We start from the raw sequence: 7,585 nt of genomic DNA, 5'->3' as shown, positions 1-7,585 counted from the left end.
GCATGCATTAATGACATTATCACATATCATTATATTATAATTGTTATAATATATAGTTAACGTACGGATGAATGTCATTATGGATTTCACTACTTTAGTATATAAATGTTATGTATGTTAAGTAATGAAATGGGAATTGCATGAAGCATGTCATTACCTTACGTAACTTTATAATTGTTATAATTTTTCCTAAGTAAGATTTAAAATGCAATGAATAGTTTTAATTTGTTTCATTTATTTTATAATCAATATAATTAAATGAAATTAGAAATTGAAATCAATAATTCAAAATTGTATGCAAACCGAGGTTAAAATCATTTTTTAAATAGTTTAAAATATAATCCACATAGATCTAAGATTACAATATTTCTAATATGATTAGAAATTAGTTTACTCTTTTTAATCAGTGTAATAGGATTAATTGGTCTTAATAAAAGATTAAAATTGTATCAAATGTATCTATAAGGGATCTTTGTCTAAGGCTAGTTCTGTCTAGGCTGGGGTATTTATGTTGATGGAAATGGAACGCCCCTACCTGGGAACTGACCTGGAAGGTAAATTAGATAAATTTTCTACAAGCATGCAATTGTTGATTAAAGTTTGTTAAAATGTTTAATGAACATTAATCAAAATTGTTTAACTATCTAAAGTAAGTGTTACTTTTGGGTAAACATAAACAATCACATAGTAAAAATAATTAGTCCTATTTTTATAAGTTAAATTAACCCTAGGTAAAACACTCAATGGAGGAAAATAGGGTATATGATACTTCATTTTCTTTTCATGTTTCTTCCTTATAGTTCACACAGTGAGACTTATAATCGGCCTCGAGGCACCTTTGCTTATGCATAGGGTGTTTTTATAGGTCAATATCAAGGTGAATGAAGAGAGTGTTTACAGTAAGTGGGAGCAGGGACGTGTATCAACACATCTCACGGTCTCTCTCATTAGTTTGTAGTAAATTTTCATGCTCGGCTTTGAGGCATCTTTGCTTGTGTCCCCCTACGGATGGCATTGCGTGACTCTTTACTCAAACTACAGAAATGGATTGGTTTTTTTTAGTTTTTGTCCCAATCAGTTTTTCCTTATGGTTGGTTCATTGGGGTAGAACTCTAGAATCTAAAATGAGGAGTTATACTTATAATAAAATGTTAAGATAGTTAAAAAATTTGGACCGAAAAAGGGTGACTAATATTTACAAGAATAAATAGTTGTTCTGTATATTGGTTGAGATGGTCTCATTTCAGTGAAGGGGTACCTGGTCACCCTATGGTGGCTTTTACCCCGTCTCACTGAAACATCATTGCAAAATAAATGTGACAAAGGTCCAAGCATATATCTTGGCAAACCTTTCTAGAGTTTTGGCAAGGAAGCATGAGCCTATGCTCACTGCCTGTGACATCATAGAGACACTGCAAGGATTTCTTTGACAACCGTCCGCTCAACTAAGGCATAACGCTCTTAAATTCATCTTTGATGCCTGTATGTAAGAAAGGCCTCTATTTGTGAACAAATTTTCAACATGACGGTCCAATTTAATGTGGTTCTGTTATTAATGAGGCCAGTCAGGTTAGCTTTATTCTGGAAACTTTACCTGAAAGTTTCCTATAGTTCCTTAGCAATGCTATTATGAACAGGATTGGCTACATCCTGACCACTTTGCTCGATAAGCTGTAGACTTTCCAATCCTTGTTGAAAGTCAAGGAGCAGAAGGGTGAGGCAAATGTTGCCTCATCCTCCAAAAAGTTCTTCAGAGGTTCGACCTCTGGAACTAAGTATGTACCTTCCTCTTTAGGCACCAAAAAATGGAAATAGAAGAAAGGTGGAAAGGGGAAATCTAACCTACCAGTTGCTACCCAAAAAGGCAAGAAGGTCAAGGCTGCAAAGGGAATTTGTTTCCATTACACTCAAGATGGACATTGGAGAAGCAATTATACCAAGTACATGGTGGAAAAGAAGAAGGCCAAGCAAGGTAAATACGATTTACTTATATTGAAAACTTGCTTAGTGGAGAATGATGATTCTGCCTGGATAATAGATTTAGGTTCTACTAACCACGTTTGTTCTTCATTACAAAGAATTAGATCCTGGCAGTAATTGGAGGCTAGGTAGATGACGATGCATGTTGGAATTGGGCATGTTATCTCAGCTACGGCAATGGAAGGACTTCGACTCTGCTTTTAGATTTCATATATTTTATTAGATAATGTATATGTGGTTCCTAGCTTAGAAAGGAATCATATTTTTTGTAAAATTTTTGATTGAACAAAACTACTCTTTATCTTTTAACGTAAATAAAGTGTTTTTTTGACAAAAGTGGAGTATATACTTATTCTGAAAATCTCGAAGATAATCTTTATGTGTTAAGATTGTTAGCAATAAAAGCTTTCCTAAATACTAAACTATTTAAAACTGTGGCAACTCAGAATAAAAGACATAATTTTTTTTCCTAAAGAACATTCCCATCTTTAGCACCTAAGATTGGGACACATAAATCTCAGCAGGATTGAGAGACTGGTCAAGAATGAATTTCTAAGTGAGTTAGAAGAAAATTCTTTACCTATATGTGAGTCATGCCTTGTAGGCAAAATGACTAAAAGATCTTTTACTGGAAAAAGGTCACGGGCCAAAGAACCTTTAGAACGTGTATATTCAAAACTCTGTGGTTCGATGAATGTTAAGGCATTAGGAGGGTTTGAATATTTTATCACTTTTATTGATGATTATTCCAAATATGAGTATGTTTATTTAAGGTAACACAAGTATGAAACCCTTGAAAAGTTCAAGGATCGCAAAGCTGAAGTTGAAAATGCATTAAATAAAACAATTCAAACATTTCAATCTGATCGAGATGGAGAGTATATGTGTAAACCCCAAACTTAGGTTCCCTAGATAAACATGATTAGCCAAGTGATGTTATATTACATATTTATTAAGTAGAAATTCATGTTGTTTATAGGGATTATGAAGAAAGGGAAGGAAGTATATTAAATGAAGAAACTCAATCATTAGTCTGGCTAGAGGCACTAAGTGTGGGGTGACATGGCAATCTGCTCTTTGAACTTAGGAAGCGGCAAAAAGATTAAAAAGAAAGTAAAATTTCAAAAGCATGGTTTCGATAATTGACAAGAGCAAATAGAGCAAATTCAATGCCATTTGAGAGCTGGGAGAATCTAGTTTTCAAGGTTGTTCTACTGGAGAAAGATTGTAAGAGGAGAAGAACAAAAGTTGAGAATTTGCAAAAGAGGCAGAACCACAGATTAATCAAGGCCCGAGGTGAATTTTGGAAGTTCCAAGCTAAACTATAAGGAATTATGCACTGAAATTTTTAGATAAAGAAGTTAACTCAAATCTAAACAAGTTTATAGAAGGAAGTTTCTTGAAAAGAGCTCTGGATTTTGGGTTATGAATTTTTGAAATTATAACAGAAAATTGGTGCATAAGCAAACAGCTGCTTGTGAAGAACAAGCAAGCAGTTCATTGTGGAGAATTATAGCGAGATTTGGGCATGAGGATCTATCTTATAAAGAAAATGTCACTGATTTTGTGAGGAGGATCTCGCTCTCGAGGGAAATCTCGCTAGGAATTGAGGTGAGTGTCACCAACAATTTCATAGGAAAAGTTTGATCTTTCTCTAGAGGATCTCACTGGTATCGCTCTAGAGGATCTCGCTAGCATCACTCTAGAGGATCTCACAAGCATCGTTCAGGAGGATCTCGCTAGCATCGCTCAAGGGGATCTCGTTGACCTCACTCATAGGATCTCGCCAAGTAAAGCTGTCTGTATTGATAGAAGTTCCTTTAATAAATGAATTATTTGAGGTAGTTTATTAGGAATTCTAAGTAGTTTAATCGGGAATGATAACTTTTTCAGGCCAAGAAGAGCTAGGGGAAACGTATAAACCAATAAGTGCCTGACCAACGGTGGGTGACTAAATAAACTTAAGGTTTCCAATACTCATGCATATATGATCAAGTAAAGCACAGTGACATTAATGATGTATTTATACTTCCTCAAGAAACAAATAGTTGGAGAATAACTTAATGCATGTTTCCTGGCTTGTATGTGTGTAACACAGACCAAGATATGTCATGTAACCATTACAAAAGCTATGTTTCTTATTTTGATATATGCTTCCTAGAGGAAGGCTATGAGAGAATGAGTTCTTGTGTAAATGAGTGGCAATGGAACAGCTCTTGTGTAACTACTAGGCAATGGAACTTAATTTGATGTTACAAAATACACATTTGATACCGAAGGACGTTTAGAAGATATCTAACCAATTAGGTATCGAAGGACATTTGAGAAGGTATCTGGACAATTTGATACTGAAGGACATTTGAGAAGGTATCTGGCCAATTTGATACCGAAGGACATATGAGAAGGTATCATAGTAGCTCGATACTGAAGGACAAATTTGAGAAGGTATCTGAGCGGAAGTACCTAAAATATGATGGTACTTAGTGTGGCCACGTGCACGTAGGCAATTATGAATGAGAGACCGAAGTATGAGTCTCTTGGTAGGTAATAAACATTTGGGAACTAGAGTGTTTAGGCTCGTTCTTAACTAGGGAATAATAATGTTTAATGATGTCTGATAATGGTTTACAGTTACATATAGAGACAATTGCTTGAGTTTACTCATTGGTATATTTACATATTTATAGTGATGCTATGCTTGTTGCTTTACGATTCTATAGTCACTCGCTGAGCTTTTAGCTCACGAAATTTCTGTGTTTTCCTTTTTTAGGTAGCAGTCAGTTTCCTCAAGGTTGATCCTGCTGCTGCTTGCCACCGAAAGATTCGGCTTATTAAAAGACTTAGGTTGATAATCTGTTTATGTACACATGTTTTGTGAGGGACTAGGGCTTTTGTAGGAATGTTTGGGCCACCTGTGAATACCTTTTTCTATAAAAGTGCAGAGGTTAGCAGCTAGTGTGGGCTTTGCACGAGCCGACCTAGAAAAGAAATATGGTATTGAGAGGTTTAAAGACCTAGGGGCTGTGACATTTGAAGGTATAACAGATCCAGCTGAAGCTGAGTTGTGGCTGGATGTAGTTGAAAAATGTTTCAATGTTATGAATTGTCCAGAGGACAGGAAAGTGGGATTAGCCACATTTTTACTACCGAAAGGAGCAAAGAAATGGTGGAAAGTGATATCCGGCAGACGAGCCAGTACAGATGTGATGTTATGGCCTGAGTTCAAGAAGGCCTTTGAAGATAAGTATTACCCCAGCTCGTTTCGGGATGTAAAAAGGGATGAGTTCCTTAGATTAACATAGGGAATGATGTCGGTGGTAGAATATGAGTAGAAATTTACAGAGTTATCACAGTATGCCCTACCGGTTATTGCTGAAGAAAGAGATAGATGCAGGAAATTTGAACAAGGTTTGAGGAAGGAAATCAGAACTCCAGTGACATCTACGACTAATTGGCTAGATTTTAACAAGTTAGTAGAAACAGTAATACGAGTTGAGCAGAGTTTGGCAGATGTTGAGCAGTTGCCAAGAGGCAGTGAGGCCGTAGTAGGGTTTAGAGATAGGGGATTCCGATCTCTAGTGGCAACCCAGACTAGTGGAAGCCATTTCAGGGGAACCAATTGGCAGGGATCCAAGACAAGGAAAACGAGACCCTCGGTCGGTGCAGTTAGCCGATCAGAGATATCACCAACTGGTGAGTCGATAGCCAGTACAGATAAAAGACCGACATGCCCTAGTTTTGGTAAGAGGCATTTTGGGGCATGCTATAGTGGCAGAGGTGCATGTTTCCAGTGCGGACATACAAGGCATTTTAAGAGGGACTGTCCTCAGATGAATAGGGATGTTCCACTAGCACAACAGCCGACCTTCCAAATAGTTAACCAACCAAAGAGTGCTGGAAATCGGGGCGAAGGGTCAAGTGGTGCCAAGTAGAAGAATGTCGTAGGTCGACCTCAACAGTAGGGGCGAATGTATGCCGTGACACACCAGGAGACAGCAGAGTCTCCAGATGTTGTGACCGGTAATGTTATGTTATGTGGGCAGTCTACTTATGTTTTATTTGATCCTGGTGCCACACATTCATTTATATCTAGCATGTATGCACCTAGTATAGATAGGTTGGTTAAACCTATGCCTGAAGAGTTATTTATCTCTACCCCTTTGGGAGATGTGATAGTAGTAGATAGATGCTATAATCATTGTGAGATACTGATCAATGGTCAGAACTTCTATGCTGATTTACTTCCTTTAGAACTGTTGAAATTTGATGCTATCTTGGGGATGGATTTTCTAAGTAAGTATCATGCTTCAGTAGACTGCTACAAGAAGGAGATAGTGCTCAGAAAATCAAATGGCTAAGATGCAATGCTGACAGGAAGCAAACGATTAGTCGCGGGGAATTTGATATTGATAGTGAAAGCTTGGAAGCTATTGAGCAAGGGATGTAAAGCCTATCTGGCTCATGTGATGGTTGCTCAAGGGAAAGAGCTGAACCTAGAAGATGTCCTAGTGGTAAATGAATTTCGGGATATATTTCCTAAAGAACTATCAGGATTATCTCCCGATAGGGAGGTGGAGTTTACTATTGACTTAGTTCCAAGAAAAACTCCCATATCGCAGACACTGTATAAAAGGGCACCAATTGAGTTGAAAAAATTAAAGGTTTAACTGCAAGTGTTAATTGACAAGGGATACATTCGATTTAGTGTATCGCCTTGGGGAGCTCCGGTATTGTTTATAAGGAAGTAAGACGGTACACTTAGATTGTGTATAGACTATAGATAGCTGAATAAGGTAACGATTAAGAATAAATATCCGTTACCACACATTGATGATTTGTTTGATCAATTAAGAGGAGGCACGGTGTTTTCGAAGATAGATCTGAGATCGGGTTATCATTAACTAAAAGTGAGAGAAGCCGATATTCCTAAAACTGCATTTAGAACGAGATATGGACATTATGAATTCCTGGTAATGCCTTTCGGATTGACAAATGCCCCTGTGGCATTCATGGATCTCATGAACAGGATATTTCATCCCTACTTGGACCAGTTTGTGATAGTATTCATTGATGATATACTGGTGTATTCTGGTAGTAGGGAAGATCATATTACCCACCTGAAAATAGTATTGCAGACATTGCGAGATAGGCAGTTGTATGCTAAATTTAGTAAATGCGAATTTTGGTTAGATCGGGTAGTATTTCGAGACAGACGGAAGCAATAGTTAATTGGGAACGACCCACAATCGTTTCAGAAATACGCAGTTTTCTAGGGTTGGCAGGTTATTATCGGAGGTTTGTGGAGGGTTTCTCTAAGATAGCCCTTCCATTGACGAACCTGACCAAGAAAGGCGTGAGGTTTGAATGGTCGTTGGTGTGTGAACATAGTTTCTAGGCGTTGAAACGGAAACTAGTATCAGCACCAGTACTTACCTTGCCTATTCCAGGTAAGGAATTTGAGATTTATTGTGACGAATCTCGACAAGGATTGGGATGTGTGTTGATGCAGGATGGGAAGGTGATTGCAAATGCCTCCCGTCAACTTAAGAAACACGAGAGCATTTATCCCACACATGATCTGGAGTTGGCAATAGTTGTTTTTGGC

This window comes from Benincasa hispida, chromosome 11, assembly GCF_027475165.1.
Source record: "Benincasa hispida cultivar pf3 chromosome 11, pf3_genome.v1.1, whole genome shotgun sequence".
NCBI classification, from domain to species: domain Eukaryota; kingdom Viridiplantae; phylum Streptophyta; class Magnoliopsida; order Cucurbitales; family Cucurbitaceae; genus Benincasa; species Benincasa hispida.
The sequence above is the reverse complement of the archived record's forward strand: the minus strand, read 5'-3'. Positions refer to the sequence as shown.